Source organism: Asterias rubens, chromosome 1, assembly GCF_902459465.1.
Source record: "Asterias rubens chromosome 1, eAstRub1.3, whole genome shotgun sequence".
Taxonomy (NCBI): Eukaryota; Metazoa; Echinodermata; class Asteroidea; order Forcipulatida; family Asteriidae; genus Asterias; species Asterias rubens.
The window spans coordinates 32,016,597-32,025,951 of NC_047062.1; positions in this window are offsets into that span (position 1 = coordinate 32,016,597).

Consider the following 9,355-nt stretch of genomic DNA (forward strand, 5'->3'; position numbering starts at 1 on the left):
ATCGCCATTAGCGGGAAGTCACTTGTAGCAAATGTAGCAGAAACATTCTCTCCACGTTCACTCTTATACTGGCTTGACTAGATGAGAGTATGATGCCAGGCTAGTGCGGGGTACATTCTCTTTGTGCACTCACCAACCAGAGTGCCAATACTGACTAGGCCTATGTGTTACATCAATAAACTGTTGAGAGAAAAAAAAACATTTCTTCTGGTGTTCATGTTTGTACTTGTGTGGTGGATTATTGTTTAGCTTTGCCCAAACCTTTTTCAACTAAATCAATAAAACTTTGTGAGACTAAAATAGGGGATGTTTCAAGTTTGCTTCAAAATACATCAAAAGGAAAACAGAAATTTCAGACTGGTTTTATCCTTAGGCTTACACAAAGCTCGGTAAAAAATACTCTATAATTGCTCAACAAAAACTGTTACGAATTGTATCTTTGGTAGCCAGAAACCTTCATCTGACAGATATATTTTGATCATGGTGAAGGGACCATTTGAAGTCAATTTGAAGTTCAGTGTCAGATTGTATCTGGACGCTTGTAAGAAAATGACCTTTATAAATCGGATAATACATTGCTTGCCTCTTGCATCTCGTCTGTTTATTTAATCTTTGTCTAGAATTTAAATGTAGGTCACAGTGATCAAATGGACAGATTTGAAAAATTGTTGGCGTTCAGCTGTGGCGGGGGCTGGGCATCCCATACTAGGCTACACACAAGTGTACGAAAAATGGCACACGATGAGCTGGTTTGATATACCAATGCCGATATAGGGCAGGTATCCCCCAGTGTTCATATACTGTAACACATTCTTTTCCTCTTGTATGAGAGTTCTCCCTAAGCTCCTCGAAAGAATTCCTGAGGTTCCTCCTTAACAATGAAGATACAATAGGAGGGGGGGTACACCATGCCACATGTAGAAAACCAAAATGAGCAAGGGTGGCGATCCCTACTGGTAGGCTTATGACATAACGCACGAAAAAATGTTGTCTAGATAATGATGTGGAAGTCTTGAAAGATCATTTCCACAACACACAAATCAGGGTGCTAAATAGTGGTTTTATCTTTAGGCCACGAAGCTCCTTGAACTCAATATATACAAAAACCTGTCGAATTGTATCGTTGGTGACACTTTACAATAAATATCTCTAAATCAACCTACAAAAAGATAACATCTCGTTTCATTAAACAACTTCATGAAGGAAGGAAATGGCTGTCCACAATTTCTTAAGAGAGTGACGACCTCATCAAGATTACAGCTGATACAGTAGGCTCATCTGATCAGTGGAACTCAACCAAAGTAGGAGGAAATAAAGGACAAAAACTTATAAGACTTCTGGTCGACAGACATTTTAATCATAGTTTTAACCTTGTATAGCAGCGTGACTAACATGGTGAGGGGATTTACACACACTTCGCGCCAAAAGAAAATTGGTTTATTATCGCTAGTCGGTTACGGGAAACCATTGCTGGGAATAGGCCTATAAATTGAATCGCACATGTTATCTCAAAATGCAATAAATAAACGTAATTCATTCTAGTCGCTTCTCATGTGTTTGTTATATAAATAAATATTCATTCGTGGAAAAAGAAGGATAGCTGGTTTCATATTATTATCTTGCAAGTACGTGTGTGGGTTGATGGTGGTGCATTTGCCGAATAAATCTACGGGTGTCCCTGCATGAGGAGAAGGGTAAGATAGTAATCTTACAAGAATCAGTGTTTGAAGCGAGGAAGTTGATCATGCACAATGGCAGAGGGTGTGCCCCCCCCCCCCCAAACAAAAAGTGTGCCCATACTTTAACAATCTCTCTTGTACAGGGGTACTACCCTAAAATCCTTTACAGAATTTGAGATTCCCAGAATACATTGAAGACAGAATAAGAAGGGCAAAGGCCTACACCCTACCACATTTGAGCACCAAATGCTAAACAGAATCAATTTTCGAGCAGGCGAACAATGGCACCATGAAGCACAAATTGAGAACGAGGGCAAACTACTTCCCATCTCAGCCTCGTTTTAGCGCCATTGCTTTAAAGGCAGTGGACACTATTGGTAATTAATCAAAATAATTATTAGCATAAAACCTTTCTTGGTGACGAGTAATGGGGAGAGGTTGATGGTATAAAACATTGTGAGAAACGGCTCCCTCTGAAGTGCCATAGTTTTCGAGAAAGAAGTAATTTTCCACGAATTTGATTTCGAGACCTCAGATTTAGAACTTGAGGTCTCGAAATCAACCATCTAAACGCACACAACTTCTTGTGACAAGGGTGTTTTTTTTTCTTTCATTTTTATCTCGCAAGTTCGATAACCGATTGAGCTCAAATTTTCACAGGTTTGTTATTTTATGGTTATGTTGAGATACACCAACTGTGAAGGCTAGTCTTTGACAATTACCAATAGTGTCCACTGCCTTTAAAATCCATGACATCAAGATGGCTGCTTCAACTCCACACCGCGACCTAGCAAGCCATTAATTCACTCATAGTGCCTCTCCATCTCCAAGAACGTCTGAAGAAACCCACATCGTCTCTGCATTTACACATGAGCTCCTCTTTCTGTAATCTGCCACTAGCATCTTCAAACCCACACCATGTCTAGCTTCAAGCGAGTACAGGTGCACCAATCAGCGTCTAGCCGCCGGAACCAATTCCTCAAGTTGTAGGAGGCCATTTGATCGTCATCCGAAGTAAATAAAATAAAGTCGGTTGAAAATGCCCGCTCAAAATGAGGTCAAGACACAACACATAAATTCCTCAATGTAATTTGTAGCTTTCTTCTGCTGCCGAGGCGGTGGCCCTATTGGTTGCCCTGAGTGGGCACTGTTGGCCAGTTCATCATCCATTTGGTGAAATACTAACCCAGATTTCTCGCTTTAATTATTCATAATAAAAGGACTGGTTGGTGGACATTTACTGAACTGCAGTGCAATTTATGTTGCCGTCCATTCTGGGCATTCAGAGCGAAGTGATGCATTAAGTATTTGGGTCGATTGTGACATACGCCCCCGTTAGGGTCCTGCATTTTGAGTCCTAAAAGACGAAAACGCAAAAGCAGGGGGAAAAAAGCTTCACCAATAATATCAAATTAATCAATTAGTACCATGGGGCTTAATCAAAGTGAGCAGTTTTGACCATCGTAGTTTCGCTACAGTGATGTAGGTCATGATGATGTCACAGACATATGCAGGACTCGGGAAAGTACCGAGTATACAGTACTTATATAAACACACATCGGTGTAGGGGTAAAAAACAAAATTCTTTATCCCCGATGCAAATGTCTATGCAGGCTACCAAATTTATGTTGTTACTTGTTGATAAACTTGTATCGTCTACAATTATATTGCTTATTTCGGTTCATGCACTGTAAAAACACCGGGTCAGGATTGACCCAGATTCCGGGTCACTGAGGGGCCTCATGACCAAATATGTGTAAAACTGACTAAGAATTCGGGTTAAATCCCCATCTGTATCCAGTTTTCGGGTCAGCCTAAACACGAAATTGGTGTTGCACCATTGGATCATGAACCCAGGTCAGATCCGAGTCAGATCCCGGTCAGATCCCAGTCATATCCTGGTCAGATCCCCGTCAGATCGCGGTCAGATCTCAGTCAGATCCCAGTCAGATACGGGCTTCATCCCGGTCAGATCCTGGTCAATCCGGGTTAGATGCCGGTCAGATCCAGGTCTGTTTCAAAGTGTAATGCACAATTGTCACATTGAATTCCTTTATCAGCTTATTTTGTAAAAAAGGTCGCACTTTTCAGAGTGATCCCTCAAAACTTGTCAAATAACAAGCGATCCGTCATACTGGGCTACTGGAGACCAGACTGTCCGTCCGTCAAGGCCATTCTTATTATTTTCAATTAAGTCGAAGTTTTGAGAATTATTCATTATTAAACCATCAATCACTACTGCGGCAAAAGATTGTGTGATTCAGTATGGGCTGATATTGCAGTTCTAATGCCGAATTTGACTAATGCACACTTATCATTGCGATCGCCATATTAAACTGAAAGATAATGATATTACAAGAAACCTTATTTCACTAGATGGAAACATAATGAAGTAAATCATATCACTCTACATGGAAGCTGACATCTTGTTCTGATTGATTGCCTTCTACCATCCATCACGTTATGGACTTGAAATGGAAGCACGGTGCATCATCAAATCTAACGCCCTAATCATAACGAAGACAAGGACACTGGTTTGGAGTAATGCAGGGCGCTCACGAAACAAGGGCAAACTTGTTGCTGTACGGAAGGCGTTCACGAAACGCGGGGAAACTTGTTGCTGTATCATAATATATAATAGTGGCATTTTTTATAGCGCGCATACCCGTCACTTAGTGACACTCAAGGCGCTTTGACCCACACTCTGCTGATCAGAAACACCAGGGCTTGAATTCGGTGCTCTTAACCGCTCGACCACACCCCCTACTCGCGTCTACCCCTTGAGCGGGGGGGGGGAGAAATTTTGAAAATACATGGCTCCAAACCGAAGGTATAATATTACCCATCACTATATGAGAGTGAGATTGGGAGAATCCATCATGCTGCGTTTTAAAGCTATAGGCTTAAACAGATTTGAAAAAGGTCATCACGGGATTGTGTTGTGTATCAGCCTGTTCTATTTTGGGGCTGGTGAGACGGGAAGATCATTGAAAACTTTCACGATAGTGCCCCAAAACAAGGCTAAAAGCCACTCTTGGTATAAAGGGCTTTACAAGAAGGAAATATCTCAGATGGAAATAGGGGAGCTGAACTCTCTATGGCTTTAGACTATGAAGTTCAATCCAGTCGATTGAAATTATAGGGACTACATTATCAGTAGTTGTTACCAGTTTCGATAAACTAGAGTCGGTTCAAGTCTCAACGTTTAATAGTAGAGGTTATAATTGATGTTCTTCTTACAATGGGAGACTTTCTGGGACGATAGAGGGCAGCAGACTTACCGGGTAAATCCATTGTTCTCAGAATTATGCGCATGTTCAGAACTACGTAAACAATGGAAATTTACCCGGTATGTCTGCTGCCGCCTAGCGTTGGAAAGTCTCCTATTGTCTAGATTGTAGGATGGATGGAAACATGCAGCGAGTGGACGACCTTGCCCTGACAAGGGGGGGAAATGAGAAAATGAGATTTTAACTAAATTTATAACGCAGAATAATTAAACAATATATAGCCAGTTGCTAACTGGCCGTGTTTATCCTACTATATTATGGTAGACGCTTGGTGGGGTGTTTGAAAGTTGCTTCCAATCCAATGTTGTGAATGTAACATGAGGATGTTAAAGCAACTACTCGTAATGCACCAAGCCCCACTGTTGACAAGGGCATCCATCAACGATGTCCACCCTTTAACACATCCTCAGCCCAGTCCAACTCATCATTTCCTCTCTTCTCTCTTTGCTCGCTTGACGTCACAGATTAAACACAATAAGTTGATCAAAGCATAGTTGATATGTGGAACTAGTCAAGTGCAAGCAAGCTGTATAGATAACCATTGACGTGTTCTTGATTAGAGGCGATCTGTGAAAACAGTCTGTGCGCGGGAATAAGGTTCCGTTACTCTGTTACCGAGATAAAAGAGACACCGCCTCCTCTAGAATACAATCACATCGAACCGGAAGAGGAGAAATTCACCACAATGTCTTCAATTCAATAGACGCTTTCATGAACTCACAACTATTTAGTATGCGTTCGTCACTAAGTCATAATTAGTTTGGTGTACATTTTCAATCTACTTTGAAAGTAAGTAGGATTTGAAACTTTGCATGGTGGAAATACGATATAGAAAGGTTTGCCGTAACACCATGTAATGACAATGACTATCTCTAATGAGTTTGGGGGGGGGGGTTCTGAAAAGAACCGTTGGTTTCAACTCGACGTTTCGATCAGTAGCTCTGATCGTCTTCTGGAGAAAGCTAATCCGCCTCCACAGTACTCAAGCAGCATGCAGCATCAGAGTCCAGCTTTCTCCAGAAGACGATCAGAGCATACTGATCCAAACGTCCAGTTGAAACCAACGATTCTTTCCTGAACCACCCCAACTCATTAGATATAGTCATTACATGGTGTTACCGCAAACCTTTCTATACTTTGAAAGTGTTATTTTATGTGAGGTTTAAATGTCAGAGTAAAGCCCTCTTTCACACGACGGAAAAAAACATTCCTTGCTGAAGCAAAACATCGACTCGATGGGCGTTTTCGAAACCATGGTTTGGGCTTTGGATCCAGCTCAGGCTCCATCCACTGTGGAAATTCATTGTGCTGAAATCAGAATTAATTTAGAAAGACAAGGATAAGACGAGCAGAGTGTACTGTTCGAAACGTCGAGAGCACACCGGCTCTTTTCAGAGCCATCACTCCCTCAAAAGAGGTTTTACAGAATTGGTTGTAACCACAAGTTTCTTTACTAAATTCCACACAATTCAAAGCTTCAAACACCACTTTCTTTGTGTTAGTCCTACTATAACACGTAAAATTGTATAGCAGAGATTGGCCGAGATGAAGACAAGAATAACTTAGCGGGTAGACGTTCTGGAGTTTGCTATAACAGGATACTATTTATTTTCTATCCTGGACTAGTTACTTGAAGAACGAAGAGAAGACAGAGACGAAGACACTGGGAAAGTAAGGACATAATTTAGGAATTTAGTAGATTTTACAGAAATAGTTAGCATCCTGTCGACTCAGTGGGCGTTTTCGAAACCATGGTCTGGGCTTAGGCTCCATCCACTGCGGAAATTTGTTGTGCTAAGCACAAGAATATACTTAGAAAGAAGAGAATAAGACGAGTGTACTGTCTGAAACGTCGAGACCAAACCGGCTCTTTTCAGAGCCAACATTCATCCGAAAGAAAGTTTACACCCGCAAGTTTACTATTATAGTTTATTCCTATCTTATTATCACACCATGCAAAGCTTCAAACACCACTTTCTTTGTGCTGGTCCTACTATATACGAAAATTTAGAAACTTAGTAGATTTTACCGAAATGGTTATTCAATCCAGGCCATGCCTTCATTCCAGCAAGGTGTCTTGATTTCTCCCTGCGAAATGCCTAGATAACACTCGAGCGCCTACGGGTAATTCTCTCGCGTTCACACCGGGCGATATATCGATCCCCGGGTTGTACACGGAGAAGGTCGTGTCAAGTTGACGTTAAATTAAATCGCGCCAAACTGATCGAAAATAGCGTTAATGACTGGCGGAATATGCAGTGTGCAGTCGACAAGTGGCTGTCTAGTTTATAGGTCTGCATTATGCAAGAGGCTTTTATCCACCATGTAGGGCCTATCATTCACGTCCTCTGGAGTGGTAAAGGAATGCAATTTGACCTGAATTGAGGAACATACTTTGTGGGGTGAATGACGTCGACGGACTGAATGAATTGACCGATTTGCCATTTTGAATCGCTAGCATACAATTGTGCCAGAGACCTTTTCGCAAATACCCATTTCGCAAACGCTAACTGTTGAATGAGGTGCATGGTCGCTAGCTAGACCAGCATGCACCTCATTCCACGCCTAAGGGGGGCCTTGTACACGAGGCGACTTTGACAGGCAACTTGGTGGCAACCAACTGCAGTGCATGTCTCAGGCCCACTTGGCTAGCACTTGAGTAGTTCTTTGAACATTGTCTTACAATCCACGAGAAAAATAGGTGAACATTGAGATGTGAATGGCTTTTCTTCTTGGAGATTGCTTGGAACTGGTTGTCTGTAACACGCACGTACCGAGTATTTGGATAAGGTCTATATCAATTACAGTTTGGCGCCCTCTGTTGACAGAGATGTATGGTCTCTGTTTCATGTTTCAGACTTGTCACGTCTTCTAAAACATCAGCAAATACGGACGAGCTGAAAGAAGTCACTGAACAGACTCGCGCCTTTTCGCAAACATTTTAAGGAAACCGAGACAGGAAGAGGATGATGGCAGATGGAGACAGGTCAAAGGTCAAACTTGTTAAAGATATAACGACTGGAATTGAATGAAGGTATATTACTTATAATTACCCGCTTCCGTGCCCACATCCCTGTGTTATGGGCCAATTATTTGGCCTAACGCGCTGGAGGGTTTAGCAAGCACGGAGCCAATGTGAAGATTTCCTGTGTGTAGTTTGATGTTGGCACGTAGCGAAAGTTAATGGCGAACTGCTGGATTGTGATGTAGCTAGGAAGAGAACTGAAGGAGGAATGAAGAAAAGACTGTCCTTAATGAAGAAAAGAAGACAGATCGCAGACCTCTGCTGTGATAGTAAATGGTGTATGATTGATTGCAAGTCGCTTCACCATTCGCTCTCTCCCGCGGCCGTTCAACGTCAAGTCCACAACATTTTAGTTAAAGACACTTTAGGGCGGATTTCACAAAGAATAAAGACTAGTCTTATCTCGAGTTAGGAAGAGTACCCTTCTTAACTTAGGACTAACTTGCTTAGCTAGTTTTTAATAACTCCTAAAGAGTCCAAGGACTAGTCCGAAGTTGGGACTATCTCTGTGAAAGCGACCCCTGGACATGTTTGATAATGGACAAAGACCATTATCTTCACTGGGTGTAGGCCTATTCCAACATATGCACACATTGACAAATAGATGAAAACTTTAGCTCAGTTGGTCATCGAAGTTGAAAGAGAATAGTGAATGAAAAACAAACTTGTTGCACAACTGTGTGCCTTTAGATGCCTGATGAGAAAGGCTTGAAGATATCTCAGATTCAAATATTTTAGTTCTTTCTCGAAATCTACGTTACTTCAGAAGGAGTCGTTTCTCGTAATTTTTGTTTTTTTACTATCAACATCTCTCCATTGCTCGTCACCAATATTGAGTAATAGCCAAACGTGTTCAGCGATGAACTCGTGCAAGCAATGTATCTTCTCTTTGGAGAGTAATAAAATGTCTTATGTCTTATGTGCCTTTCAAAGGTACTTTCATTTTACATTGATAACAGGTGGTAACATTTATTCCTCAATGATCCTTCCCGCCTATTTGAGTGTAAAGAACGTCTGCCACTGTCATGTTGAGCTGAGAATCACATAGATGAGCAGTTGCACTCGTCCATCTTTATATAAACTTTGCTCTTCCAATACCAGGGGGGAATACTGACAAAATGATTAACAGTTAACATTCAACTCGGGCATACTATTAGCTCCACAGGGGTAATCATTGAGTTTTCATGCATTCCCATTTTGGTCGTTGCTGTCGGTATTTGAAGAGCCATATGAATAAACTTTGCTCTTCCAATACCAGAGGGAATACTGACAAAATGATTAACAGTTTAGTATTATTAACATTCATCTATGGCATACTCTCCAGGGGTAATGATTGAGTGAGAGTCCCATTTGCTGTCGGT